This window comes from Alligator mississippiensis, chromosome 15 (assembly GCF_030867095.1).
Source record: "Alligator mississippiensis isolate rAllMis1 chromosome 15, rAllMis1, whole genome shotgun sequence".
Taxonomy (NCBI): domain Eukaryota; kingdom Metazoa; phylum Chordata; order Crocodylia; family Alligatoridae; genus Alligator; species Alligator mississippiensis.
In genome coordinates, this window is record NC_081838.1 from 37765264 (window position 1) to 37779101 (window position 13838).

General features: G+C 48.7%; 1 long non-coding RNA gene across 1 annotated transcript in view; it reads left to right on the top strand.

Annotated features, from left to right (window-relative positions):
- LOC132245658 (uncharacterized) overlaps positions 1 to 13770 on the top strand; it is a 50737-nt gene extending 36967 nt beyond the window's left edge. The window contains exons 5-6 of the long non-coding RNA XR_009457359.1: positions 5611 to 5652; positions 12987 to 13770. This is a non-coding gene — a long non-coding RNA (uncharacterized LOC132245658). The remainder of the gene's footprint in view (positions 1 to 5610; positions 5653 to 12986) is intronic.
- The last annotated feature ends 68 nt before the right edge of the window (positions 13771 to 13838 follow it).

Below are 13838 nucleotides of genomic sequence, written 5' to 3' on the forward strand. Positions count from 1 at the left end.
CCAGAAAATGTGGCGAAGACCAAAATGGGGAGGATTCTTCCTGATGGCTGCCAAGCCTGTTGGAGAAGGGGGGCTGTAATCATCCGAGCTGTGAAAGCTCAGGGGCAGCGGGTGCTCCTGACCCAGTCCCCGGAAGTACTTACTGATGCCAGGGTCTGCTGATGTTTCCTATGGGTCACCCATAAACGCTGGAGTGGAAAGAATTGGGACTCCAATTGGGACCCCAAATGTCCGGAAGACCAACGCAAGCATCGACAGATTCATACTTATGATTTCTGGCTCTTCCTTACCTGTCCATGGTCCCTGCCTCCCGGTGAACCTTCCCACGTGCAGCCCATGGCACCTGGTGTTCACCTGCTGTTGCCTGTAAATTGAGAGTGGTACGCATCAGCTAGAACCCCCATCCCGGTTAGCACACCCTACCCCTGCGACACCCAAAAGAAAATGTGGTGGTGCCCATGACAGCCAACTCCTCCCTTTTGTTTCCACCTCTGTCATTGGAGACAAGTCCCTGTGGAGAGAGATTAGCCTGGACTTTGGCTGACTAACACCATCTAACGCTTAAGTACAAAAAAGGCACCCGTGCTGAGTCGCTGAAGGTCCAAGACCAGGGTTGCTCCAAAGACACCTTTGCCACATGCGTGTGCACGAGAGAGACCGGCGCCATTCCCACTGTCTAAAGAAACGGGCATGGCCACGTCCACAGTTGTGAAACTGAACACTAAGATCATGGGTGTGGCAGCTCCCAGCAGACATGGCACGCACAGCATGGTTTTCACCTTAGCCACGTGATATGTTTGAATCGGCCATCTGTAGGCCATGTAGCCACCGAGGCGCCGCTCCTTCTATGTGGAACATTCTGCTAGCCGGTCAGTCGACGGTGTCATTTGAATGGGAGCCATGCGTGAACACGTGACCAAATGGGAGGGAAGGACATGCCCTCGGGGAAGCTTTCCAGTTGCCTTGTGTGCAGTAGGGTTGGAAGGGATCTTGTCGATCATCGCATCTGACCCCCTGCCCTGGGCAGGAGAGGAAACGGGGCTCAAATGACCCCAGCCAGGTAGACATCGAGCCTCCTCTGAAAGACCCCCAGGGTAGGAGCCATCACCGTTTCCCTTGGCAGTCAGTTCCAGATCCTAGTCACCCTGATTGCGAAGGAGTGCCTTTGGATGTCTAGTCTAAACCTACTCGCTAACAATTTGTGGCTGTTATTCCTTGTTAAGGGGGGGAGGGCTAGGGAGAACTGGGTCTCTGTCAAAGCCTGCGGGTGCCCCCTAGGGAGCTTATAGATGGGCACCAGGCCCCCCTCAGCCTTCTCTGGTGAAGGCTGAACAGGTTCAGGTCCCATAGCCTCTCTTTGTAGGGTCTGCTGCGCTGCCCCCGGATTGTGCGGTTGGCCCTCCTCTGGACGCTCTCGATGCTGTTGACATCTTTCCTGCAGTGCAGTGCCCAGAAGTGGACACGGTACTCCATCTGCGGCCTGACCAGTGTCACATAGAGGGGGAGGATCTCGTCCTTGGACCTGCTCATGATGCATCTGTGGATGCACGACAAGGGACGGTTACCCTACCCATTGTGACCTTACATTGTGGGCCCGTGTTCATCTCAGAGTCAATAATGACTGCAAGATCTCTTTCTGCCCCCATGCTCAGAAGGGAGTTTCCCAGCCTCTGAGCATGCTGCTGGTTCCTACTAGCAAAGTGCAGCACTTTGCACTTGTCAGCTTTGAAACGCCTCCTATTTTTGTGAGCCCACCCCTGTAACCTGTCCACATCTTGCTGTCATCTGTCCTTCTCTACTTGTGTGCCCACCTCACCCCAAATCTCGGTCTCGTCAGCAGATTTGAACAGGCTGCTTTTTAGGCCATCGTCCCAGCAAGTAATATAGAAATGGAACGGTGTGGCCCCAAAGACCGAGGCCTGGGGGGCTCCAGTGCCCACTTCCCTCTAGGTTGAAAAAGACCTGTCCACCGCTACCCTCTCAGTATGACCCTTCAGCTAATTTGCAACCTATCTGACTGTGAAGACATTAATGTTAGAGTCACCTAGTTTTTTGATGAGAAAGGGGCAAGAGACAAAAATTGTCGGTCGCAAGCAGGTGGGTGTTCCTGCCAGCGACTCTGGGTGGCACTGGAATCGGGCACCAGACCCTCCCCCAAGGCCCGCCGTTCCCCCAGGTGAGCTTGCCGACGGTCACCCGATGCTCTCGCCACCTAGTCTGGGGAGGCTTTGTAGGTTTGGGCCCAGTCGCCTTGCTTTGTAGGGCCTGCCTTGCTGCCCTGTGACTGAAGGAACGGTGCTCCTCCGGACCCTCTCTGTGCTGGCCACCTCCCTCTTGGGACCAGACATGGGACTGTGAGTGGTGGGCCCGGCACCGCAGAGAGGGGTGGGATTGCCTCCTGGGACCTGCTTGCGACGTGTCTGTAGATGCGGGACTGGGTGTGGCAGGCCCTGCGGACCATGTCCTCATGTTGCTGGCTCGCGTTTGACCTGGACGCGATGCCAACGTTGAGAGCCTCGTCGGCCACTGTATGGAGAAGAGCGTTCTCCAGCCTACGCTTGCCACTCCTGTGTCCGGATTGCTGAGTGAGATGTCGAATAGTACAGGCCCTGGGCCCGAGCCCTCGGTGACTGTGCCGGCTGTGTTCCTCTGGGTTGAAAGCGACCCGTCTATCACTGCTGTGTGGGTGTGGCCGCGTGGCTAGTTTGTCGCCCATAGAACCTGGTGGGCATGGGCGCTGCAGTCCCTGTGTTGTGTGAACCTCATGTGGGGGGAAACTGTGCCCAAGACCTTTGTCCAGTCCAGGAAGACATGTGCTGTGACCCCCATGTTCAGGGACCATGTGGCTCGACGGGAAAAAGAAACAGGGTTAGTTGGGCAGGACCTGCCCTTGATGAACCCAAGTCAGTTGCCTCTGAGCGTGACCTCCCGTGCCAGGGCCCCGGATCATTTTCTCAAAGGCATGTCTCCGAGGACTGAAAGTCGGGAGGCAGAGGCCGTACCTCTTGCTGCCACGCACGATCCCTCCTGAGGCCCCTTTCCTGGTAACATGTGGGCAATGTCTCCAGGAAGGCGGCTGAGCAGTTGGCGAGTGCAGTGTTGCCCATTGTCTAGGTGGAAAGGAGACTTGTGGGGTGCGGTGCAAACCGCTGGCATGCCACCTGTGGGTTGCGGCTGGAGTGGCACATTTTTGGGAGAAAGGCTAAGGTAGACAAGTTTGGTGTCTGTTTTGGTGGCTTGGCTCAAGCCTGTGGCCTGCTGCCCGTCCTGCTGCGTGATGGCAGCGGTGGGTGCCTGGGAGGGGGCCGGGGGCTTGCTGGTGCATGCGGTGTGTGAAGGTGCGTCTCGTTCTGGTGACAGATGCCAAAGGTGCTGGTGTCCTCCTTTGCGTGTTTGGTGGCATGCGAGATGGGCTGCAACCTTGGCCTGCTGCACAATGTGCTAGGCTGTGTGTGTAGCCACGTGTACTGCTGAGTGAGCTCTGCCATTGAGCGTGTGCCCGGGCCACTGTGCATGTGATGTTTCTTGGTGGGGAGGGGAGGTTCTGCACGTGGTGCTGGCTGAAATTGTGGGTAGAGGGTAGAGTGACTCTAGGGTAGTGCCCGTGGTCTGGTGAGACCTGGGCCAGGGGCAGTGTAGGTGACAGAGAGTTTCTGGAACACCTGGGGCATCCCAACTGGGCGGGAAGACGTTGTGTGTCGATGGAGATGGAGGTCTGTTGTTCTGCACCCTCAGCCTCAAGAACTGTGTGGACCTGGTGTTGGCCTGCAATGGGGGCCTGCCTGGCAAACGGACCCCCGGAGGACCTGCTGTAGAAAGGGACGGACGGCGGGATGGAGCTGGTGGGTGAGGGGGAGGAGGGTGATGAGCAGCGTGTGGTGAGCCTGACTGCCTTGTGGCCGCAGGTGTTGGATAAGGGGGCTTGTGGTGGGGTGCAGCCTGACATGGAGTCACTGGGGGAGGGGAGCTAGCTTGGGTGGGGAGGTTGTGAGGTGGGGTGGCTCTGTGAGTGGGGCAGGTGTGCTGAGGTGGGAGGGCCTGTCAGGGAGGAGGCTGTGTTGTATGGCCCTGGTGTTGCAAAAGCTGGAGGTGTGCAGGCAGTCAGCAGGGCTGCTGAGGGCCTGACAGGAGTGTAAGAGTGGAGGGCAGTGGATGTCCCCCCACCCCACCCTGTTGAGATAGTGGTGCCTGTGTGCCCCTGAAGGAGGAAGGGGGCCTGGTGGCCTAGGGCACCCCCAGTTTGTGTTGCGAATCACAGTGGGCAGAGGCAGTGGTGAGCAGTGTGATGTGGCGGAGCCCAGTGAAAGGCCCGTGTGTGCTGTGGCTGGAGAATGGGTGCCTGTGGGATGGGGTGCTGCATGGCAGCCCCTGCTCCTGTGGGTGCTGTTTGGAGGAGGATATGCTTGTGTGTGCCCCTTTTGGAGGGACTCATTTTGGGGGTGAGCAGGGTGGATGGTGGCTGTTGGACGTCAGGGTGGGTAGTCGGGGTCGGGGGGAAAGAGGTATTTAGGTGTCGGGTGAGCAGGAGAGGGAGGGGATGACTTGTAGCCTTTGCTGGTTGGCAACAGTGTGGAGCGGCTGGTGGATTGCGGGATGGAGTCTACGGTTGATGCACAGAGCAAGGCTGCCACTGGCCAGGGAGGTTATGGGGAGCTGCCTGGAGCTGTGCTGCTCTGTGCTGTGTGGTAGGGGGATGAGAGCGGTGCTGCTTTTGTGTGGTGACTGCTTTGGCAAGCGTGGCAGGCTGTCTGCTGCTCCTGGCCCTACATTGCCGAGTAAGCGACTGGGGCCGGAGGAAGTGTCTCTGTGGGATGTGGGACGGTAGCACTTCGTGGCCCTTGTTGGTGGGGGGGGAGCTGGGTTTGGGGAAGGAGGTGAGAGGCTGGTTTGGTCTTGTCGATGAGGGCGCGTGGCTGGGAGGTAGAGTTGATTAGGATTGGGGCAGGGTTCGAGAGCTCAGTTCTGTGCTGTGCGGGAGTGTCGGGTGTGGTGGGCTGTGGCACGTGCCCAACCTGGCGGGGCTGCAGAATGCTGTCGCTTGCCTGTGGTGCTGAAGTGGCAGAGAATGGCTGGCTGTGCAGGGCCAAGAAGGTAAGGGCTGTGGGCAGGGAGTGTTGATGCAGGGCGGCCGGGGCTCCAGTGGGCAGGAGGAGGCAACTAGTGAGGCAAGGGGCTGCAGCTGGCCCTGGGGCAGGATGGGCGTGAGAGCACAATGAGGGGGCAGGAAGGGGCTGGGCTGAGGCGTATAAGGCAGGGTGGGGGCAGAGGATATGGGGGCAGTCTGGCCTGGGCAGCAGTGGGGAGAGGAGCTGCTGCTTGTGGTGCTGCTCATGGTGTGCTGGAAGGGAGCAAGGGAGGTGAGGCTGTTGCTTGGCTGGAAGAGCTGGGGGGTGGGGGTGGTGTTTCCCAGCTTGTGTAGGCAAATGCAGTATGGTGGGGGGCTGTGCTTGTGCCTTGCTCTGGGCCCCCGGGGTGGTGGCTGTGAGGGGGAGGGTGTTGGGGTTGGTGGGAGGGGTGGGGGGAGGTGAGACCTTGTAGGGGTGTATGTGCTGTGGAAGGGGGTGGGTGGTGGGGGAGAGCCTGGCTAATGGGGTGTTTTTGTTGTGGCAGGTGTGGCTGAAGGGCCTGTTGGTGGAGTATTGGAGACGTAAGGTAAGTGCTTGTCCCAGGTGCGCGTGGAGGGTTTGGGATGGAGAGTGTGGTTGGGCGTCGAAAGGTTTATTGTCGTAATGTTGGCTACCAATGCCCAACTCGGGATCCTTAAAATTCTGGTTTATTAGGCGGATTGAAACACTGTAATGAAGTTAAATCATAAACCTTGGGGCTGGTCCCCACACACACACACACACACACACACACACACACAGTAGCAAGCTACAAGAGTCAGGTATACCTATCCTACATGTACTGGAGTCTGCTGTCGATGGCCAGTCAAGGCTTCTTTCCAGCGTGGTGTTATCCTCCAGGAGGGGGTCACCGGCTGGTCCTTCTGGCCTGACAGGTCGGCTGCTGGTCGAGTTGGAGATCAAGAGGGCGCTGCTGAGGGTCACTTTTCATTGCTTTTTATCTGTCCTTGGCAGACTTTGGTGACTCCCCAGTTGTCAGGCTTGCCCAATCCAGGGGTTGTTGACCCTCGTGGGACTTCCCCCCTCGGTGTCTACTGGATGGCATCTGTCAGCCCCAGGGGTCGTCCACATGTACGTGCATGTTTGGGAGTCAGTTGATGAATTTTGAATAGGGCTTTGGGAGCAGTCGATCTGGAGATATTCAGCCCAAAAGTTGGTCCCTGGCATTGATTAACTCAGGCCAGGGCTTCTAGCCCTTGATCAGTGACGTTTAGAGAGTTCCTGGTTGTTACATTGGTTTCTATTCAGTTCTTCTGTTGGCTGATCTGCAGTTTCCCAGGTATTAATTGCTGCCTGCTACCATGTTACACATTCAATCACTGATTCACTCGCTTCTTTCAGGGGCCAGCCTGATACAGGGAAGGGCAGTTTGATTCCTGCCCTTGTTAACGTTGTTACAATGTATAACTTAGTTATGAAACTAAACACATTTAGTTGAAAGGTGAGGAGTATAAAATATAAGCTACAAAAGTAATGCCATGGCACACAAATAGATAAAAATACCAAAATACACAGGGAGATACAAAATGCGCGCACACAAATTTTAAAACACAATTCCTTATCTTAAAGTGAAAGAAAGAGGAAGGAAGAAAAGGTAGAAGAAGAGAAATATATCCAAAGAGGGGAGAGCAAATTCAGGCAAGAGGAAAAGGGGGCTTTCTGCTACATTATTCCCCCCCCTTAACATCGGCCTTACACAAGGGTGATGTCACTAAAGTATTTGGGCTAGTATTTTAGCCTCATCTATTTTAGCATGTACTGTGTGTAGGGTGGAAACATGTCTGCAATACAGGAATATAATTAGGAACGTTAAAATTATCATTAGGATAAACAGCACTACGATGGGGTGCATCATGAGATTCAGAATACCAGTGGCAGTTGGGGACCAGCCCAGGAGGGTCTCCCAAGGGCTGTAGTGGGTGATTTGTTTGATTTTGGTGAGACCTGGGTAACTTGGTGGTTGCTAGTTTGGATAATAGTGTAGGTTTTGTTGGCTTGGGACTGTAATGCTTGTAAGGCCTGTTGGATTTCTGGGTGTGTGATGGCATGTCTGAGGGCTTGGGGGGACATGCCTAAGTAGACTGGAGTGAATTTAGGTTTGAAGAGGCTGTACTGTGGGGTGAGAGACTGATGCAACATGTCTTTTCTTTTATACTGTATGTCACACCCCGTAATGGATCTGACATTACACAGACAGAGGTTGTGCTGTAGGTCAGTAATATTATAAAACTCATTCACGGTGATAGAGGGACATAGAGTGCAGAGGCAGACACATCCAAAACCAATATTGATGAGCAAAGACTGAACACTGGGGTCTCTGAACATCACATAGGGACAGATTGAAAAGTCAGGGTCAAAGCATATCTATACTCAACCTACTTATTCCCAATCTTTCTCCTTAACAAAAGTCTTCCCAGTAAATTAAACAATGTCATTAAATCCTTCATACAAAATCTTTTACCAACAATTATTTTATTTTTAAATTAGTACTTTTATTAACGCTCGAAATAAAAAAACAAACCTGCATATAATACACCAAAAAAGTAAACTCCTAAAACTAACAGCAAAATTTAAATCAGTATCTAAACACCACTATTACAACATTTTCCTAAAATATAACCCCACGTAGACAAATTAATACATTTTACGTTACATCATATAATCATAATTTTATTATACATCATTATCTTATATTTCTAATGTGTATACTTACTTGCTCTGCCCAAAGGCTATATTGACAAATAAAAAATCTAACAAAATACGTCAACAGCTATATCACTGTATAAAATTTTAATCAGCATAAATATATGCAAATGCAACCAGTCAAGAAAAAATTGTAAAACCCATCCCAAAAAGATCTCTAAAAAAATGCCAAACTAACACTCCCCCAAAAAACAACTTTACAAAACCCAAAGACCACAAAATATAACCTAATACATCTGCTAATCTGCTAAAAATTAAAATTAAAACTGCTTTATATAACTATTCTAAAAAAATACCCAAAATAACAGCTATAAAAAAAACTTCAACAAAGCCTAAAGCTTTGCAACATACAATTGAGCTTACTCTAACCTGTAAAAAGTAATAAAACTAAAAACTTCATATCATTAAAAAAATCCCCTAAAAATAAAAAGCAAATAAATAAATACATAAATAATTAAAAATCATAAAAATAAAACCTTAAACAAAACTAATTAAGAAAAAAAATAAAAACCCAATAAAAAAAATTATATTGCCACCCTGAACGCCGGGTGGAATTCCCAAAACCCATCAAATAATAATATAAAACAAAGTAAAGCATGCCTTTCCTCCTACCCAATGCGCTAACAACTTATAAATATAATAATAATTACAGTGTGTGTGTGTGTATTTATATATATATATATATATATATATTATATTCATGACAATATAACCTCATACCTAAGTTTTACCTTAACATGTAACTTATAAGTTACTCACCTTCTCCCGTTAAAAAAAAAATAACAAACCCACAGAGAGATGAAGAAGCCTCTATCAAGCCCGAGCCTAAGCCCGCAGGAAAAACCCCAGATTTTGCGGTGCGCCCGGCAGGGTCCCATGCCCATCCCTAGCACACTGCGGGGCCCACCAGCCACCTCGGCGTGAGCCTCGGGTAAGGAGGTTGACACTCGGAGGGGTTTCCATTTCAAGGACCTTTATGGATAACCTCTCTGTCCGGGCATCACAAAGACCTGAGGGGAGTGCTCAGGGGACGAATCCCCAAGCCACGACCAGCAGACAGGAGAATGACTGCGACAGCGATTCGTAACACGGCTTGTCCCTTAACTTACCGCAACATTTTGGGTCGATACGGGGGTGAGGCAGAAGAGACTCTCAAGCCCTTGGCTGCCCACTGTGTTAGCCTTGCTCTCCGAGTAGCGATGCTGTCCCTAATGTGCAGCATAATTTTTTTCCTAGCTAGACACGCTCGCCGTGCCCCTGAATTGATTTAGCAAGTTGTCTTTGAAAACAAACTAGATATCGACATCCTAAAGGATCAGCATCACTTCCGGCTGGTTTTTAAACTCCAGGAAGACTATGCTTGCAGCACACAACATTGAGCTCCTGGACGGCCCTGCCCCGGTAGAAAACAGGAAAGAAAAGATACTTCCCAACTTCAAGTGACAGTGGGTTTTTTTTTTCCCCCTTTTTCCCTTGGGGTCAGCATCCTCAAAGCCCTTCTGCAGGACATAAACAGAGAGATCAGCCAGAGAGACTGAAAACAGCAGCCCTCAGGGGAGAAGGCTGAGAAACCAGAGAGAAAACAAACTTTTTTTCCCCTTCCCTTTCAACTACATTTATAACTCTGTGCAGGGACTAACATGCGCAGCATCAACAAGCTCAATAAGCATTTGATAGCAGCCAGCATCTGTGGCACAGCCACAACTATTTCACATTCATAGCACAGTAGTTATAGATTTCTTCTGTATCCACCCCATTGCATTAATGAATGGGAAGAGGAGTGTGACATTTATAAAGAGCCTGAGGACTGCGTGTCTCTTAGAACAATTGCTTTGAATCCCGGCGGGGGGGGTGTGTGTGTGTGTGTCTTGGGGCACTCCAAGCTACATGATGACATAAAACACAGCCCTCAGCTACTAGCGGTGTGGCAAGTGCCCCAACCCAAGAGCTGTCCCAGCAGGCACTGTCAGTTAGATAGCTCTCTGACCAGCTATTCCTTTTCTACTTAATTCTGCCTCTGGGAAGATGCTGATTTGCCTCTGGCTTATCTAGGTGGTCTAGGAGTAGCTGTGCCTATGATCTATTATGGGTATTTCCCATGCTTGTGGGCTTTGCTGGTTGCTGCATGTGGCTGGGAGTGATACCACTCCCCCCCCCCCGCATATGTCAGAAGCTTTTTAAGCCTTCCTCAGAGACACTGATCAGTAGTGATGTGTAGGGGGTGCACATGTACCTCCTGAGAGCGTTGATGCAGGGTGTCAGGCCACGCTCCCTGTTTAGGCAACGGGCAAAAGCGGACAAAAGCGGTGGCAACTGCTTCTGGGGCAGTTTCAGCTGCATCTTCATTGCCAGAATGTCTTTCAAATACAAGTTTCAAGTGATCCATATAGTCTGCTGGGGATTCTCCTTTGTTTTGCTTACAGTTATTTATTTTGGCCCAGTCAGTTTTCCTGGGGCAGATTTTAAACACGGATTCAAGAAGGCGTTCTCGGGCACTTACTAAGCGACCTCCCATTCCGGGGCCTTGAGGAGGCCAATTAGCCTGTGCGATGAGGCGGTTACAGACTTCGGAGGGCAGAACACTTCTCATTAATTGGTTTAAATTAATGAGATTACAGTTTCCAATTCCTCTCTAAACTTCTGGGGTTCTTCCCTGATATTGGGAAGTTGCTTAACAGGGTTTAGGAGATAAAGTTGTGTTAATGCTGATAATGTTGTTGATGGGGGATCCCCTTTTGATGCACTTTTCTGTTTTAATTCTTTTATCTGAGATTTTATTTTTTCTTGGGAGTCCTTGAGGCTCTGAACTTGAGATTCTTGACGTCTTTTGGAAGCTTCTGTATACCAATCAAAAAAAGTGTCCCACTGAGTCTGTGGTGTTTTACTGCCTCTTGACTCAAGGGCTCCGTGGAGATGAAGGATTTTACTTAAATCAAATGTTCCCTCCAGGGGAAACTGCAAGCTAGCATCATCTCTGGTATACCCATTCCATTTACCTAGAAACGTACAACTCTTATGGCCATAGTGTGTGCACACGTACAATGCTGGAGTCCCTTCTGGCAGACCCGGTACGTCTTTAGACCCTCCGCTCCCCACATCCTTAACTTGAATTCACACAGGTCTTTCACACAGGAGAGGCTTATTTAGGGTGTCTGGTCAGGTTGTGAGATTTCCTAGTGGACAGAAATGCTGTGGCTAATGACCATAGCACCGGCACACAATGCAGTTGCTCACTGTTAGACACGGCTCATTCATGAGAGCGGGGATAGGGAAAATTTGTCACACAACCCTGATCTCCTTCAGTCTAAGAGTTTCCACCTTGCACCCTTGCTTTCGAAGAGCACACAGTCTGGTGTCCTCGGGGCGGCTGCGCAAGGTTTCCACTCCTAGCTTCAGAAAGACCTCATAGTTCTTTGCAGAACTTAATTCAAACAGGGATTCATTCACTGACAACAGCAACACAGTTTCTTTACTCTTTTCTTTAACCTTAATTTACAGTTCCTACTTACATAGTGGGTCTGACAATTCTGGCCGCAAAACGGTCAGATAGGTAACCCTCAAGCAGCAAACAGGAAGACACACAGGCAGTCTCTCACTGAAAAGCCCCAATAGAGATTTCAAAAGGTCTCTCACCTTAGTTTGGCACCGGGGCGTCAGTGAGGAGATGGTCTGTATCTCAACTGATCACTCCGGGCGTCTCTATCTGAGTCATGGCAGCAAATTGTGGAAGAAATTAAACTTTGCGTTGTGGTTGTATTAAAATTGGCAGAGCCATCTAGGTTTATTTAAAGCTATACAAGTGATCACAGGGAGAGTTCTCAAAGGAACTCTGACCTCTACAAATTTACAAGTGTATTTATACTTTAGACAGCGAGAAAAGATGCAGGGTTCAGACAAAGCAACCTGGGGAGAAACAGAAAGATGTTGATCATTCTTTTGTCACACGTAAGCAGTTTACTTATTTAGAAAAAAAACAAAACAAAACACCTTGTTTTGGGAACAGTTATCAGCTTCTGGTTCGGCGGAAAAGAGGAGGTTAACATCTGCACACAGACAAAACAAGGCATGAAGGTTTTTCCTTATCTTAGAACATTTTAAAACACATAGCATCAGCATTAGCATCTTTTTCTCTTCTCTTTTTCTCTCTTTTTAGTCAAGTAAGAGGCCTGGTTAAACTTATTTCCACACCAGTAAGACATTAAATAGTTGCTATATTCAATGTGGACTAAAAAAATCATCTTGAAAATCCACAGAGTTGACCCACCACTTGCTTTACTAAATAACATCTTTGATATTTGCAATTTATTTCTCCAGCCCCTTTTCCATTCCAATATTCTCTCTGTAAAGCAATGCAAGTATGTATTATACAATTTGTTTAGGAGATTCACTCTCACCAAGTCTCAGGTGCTGTGATTATGAAAAAGGAAATTGAAATGTAATGGTTCCATTATTCCCAATCTATTCACGAGATGTAATCTTGTCTTCTGATAAATGGCTGCCAACAACTACTTCTATGCCATTAGCACTCCTAACCTGGGATTCCTTTTTTTATTTTCAGCATCCACGATGGGCCTTATATTGAAACATGCAGTTTATTTAAAATCCTTGAAATCCACTAATGTTTTTATTCCCTAGACTTCATCCCAATGAGTAATAAAGAAACCATTCTCCATCCTCAGAAATTGGCAGGGAAGGAGTTAAACTTCTTCCTTGGGTTAGAATAATGGCCACAGGTGTTCCCTCTGGGGGCTGGAGAGGTGATTTGAACCAGATGTGGGGAATTAATTAATTAAGTAGTTTGCTGTGTTTGGAGCTGGGGCTTGAGTGCAGCAGTCTGCAGGAGAGAAGTCCTCAAGCGTTTGCTCTTGATTGCTCTGCAAATACTTTGCCAAGGTGAGGCACAATTTATAATACTGCTGTTGGGATTCAGATTGAAGGAAGCTTGGTTGTGTTTGGACATTAAAGGGCAGGACCTTTTTCTGTTTTGTGAAAATAAATCACAGTGATTTTCCTTTGAATCTTAGGACTGGAGATCCTGGTTAGCTTTGACTAGCTTGGCATGTACCTGATCAGTTTGGGCCTTAACCTTAGCCTGTATGTGCTGCCCTCCTATTCTTCTCTCACTTTTCTTATCTCTTCATCCATTTTCTTTTCCAGCACAGTAACTGGTATCTGAAAGAAGACATATTCATCCTTCAGCATTTATGATGGGTGCTCATGGTCCTTGTGGTATTTAAACAAAACATTACTTGAGGTAGAGAGAGATCATAAGAAACAGGTTGAGGATTTCTTTGCCACAGTCTATTCATGCACAGGTAAGCTGTGTACAAATCTGCAATAACTTTGTATATGAACACTTTGAGCATACTTTTAAGTTCAGCTCAGTGTAATGCAGCTAACTCCAGAGATCCTCTAGAATTGTTATGGTTCTGCTTAACCTCAACATTTATTTCCAAGAGCTACTTTTACAGTAGAGACTTGGGTTTTTGTTAGTTTTGTATGGGGGGTGGAATTAAATTAATTTTGCTTTGTTTTCAATTGAGCTGAGCTGCATAGAACCCATGCTGGAGCTCTTTCAAATTGTCCATAATGGAAACCAGTGAAGAGTAGTTGGTATGCTGTTAATTCACACCCTATCTTCCTAGGCAGGCACACAAGTCCTAAACATTGAAAACGTTAAAGGGCACATTGGTACTGATGTGGTAAGACTTTTGGCTCGCATGTTCTCGAGCATGTCGACACTTCATCTTGATGTGGAGTATAAAAATGCCACCTTTAACCCTTTACAGTAGTTACTTTCCCTTTTGGGGTTGGTAGTGTAATTTTTTTAAATCTATTTTTCCTCCTTGTCCATATGCTCTTAATTGGATTACCTAAATGAAGGTTGTAAAATTCCCCAGTTTTCGGGCTTGATTTCTTTAGTTATTGTTGTTATGATTTGCTTTCGAAGGAACAAAGTGCTTTCTCGACATTCAAGAAGAGACCCTCCAGAAGAACGAAGCAGATGTT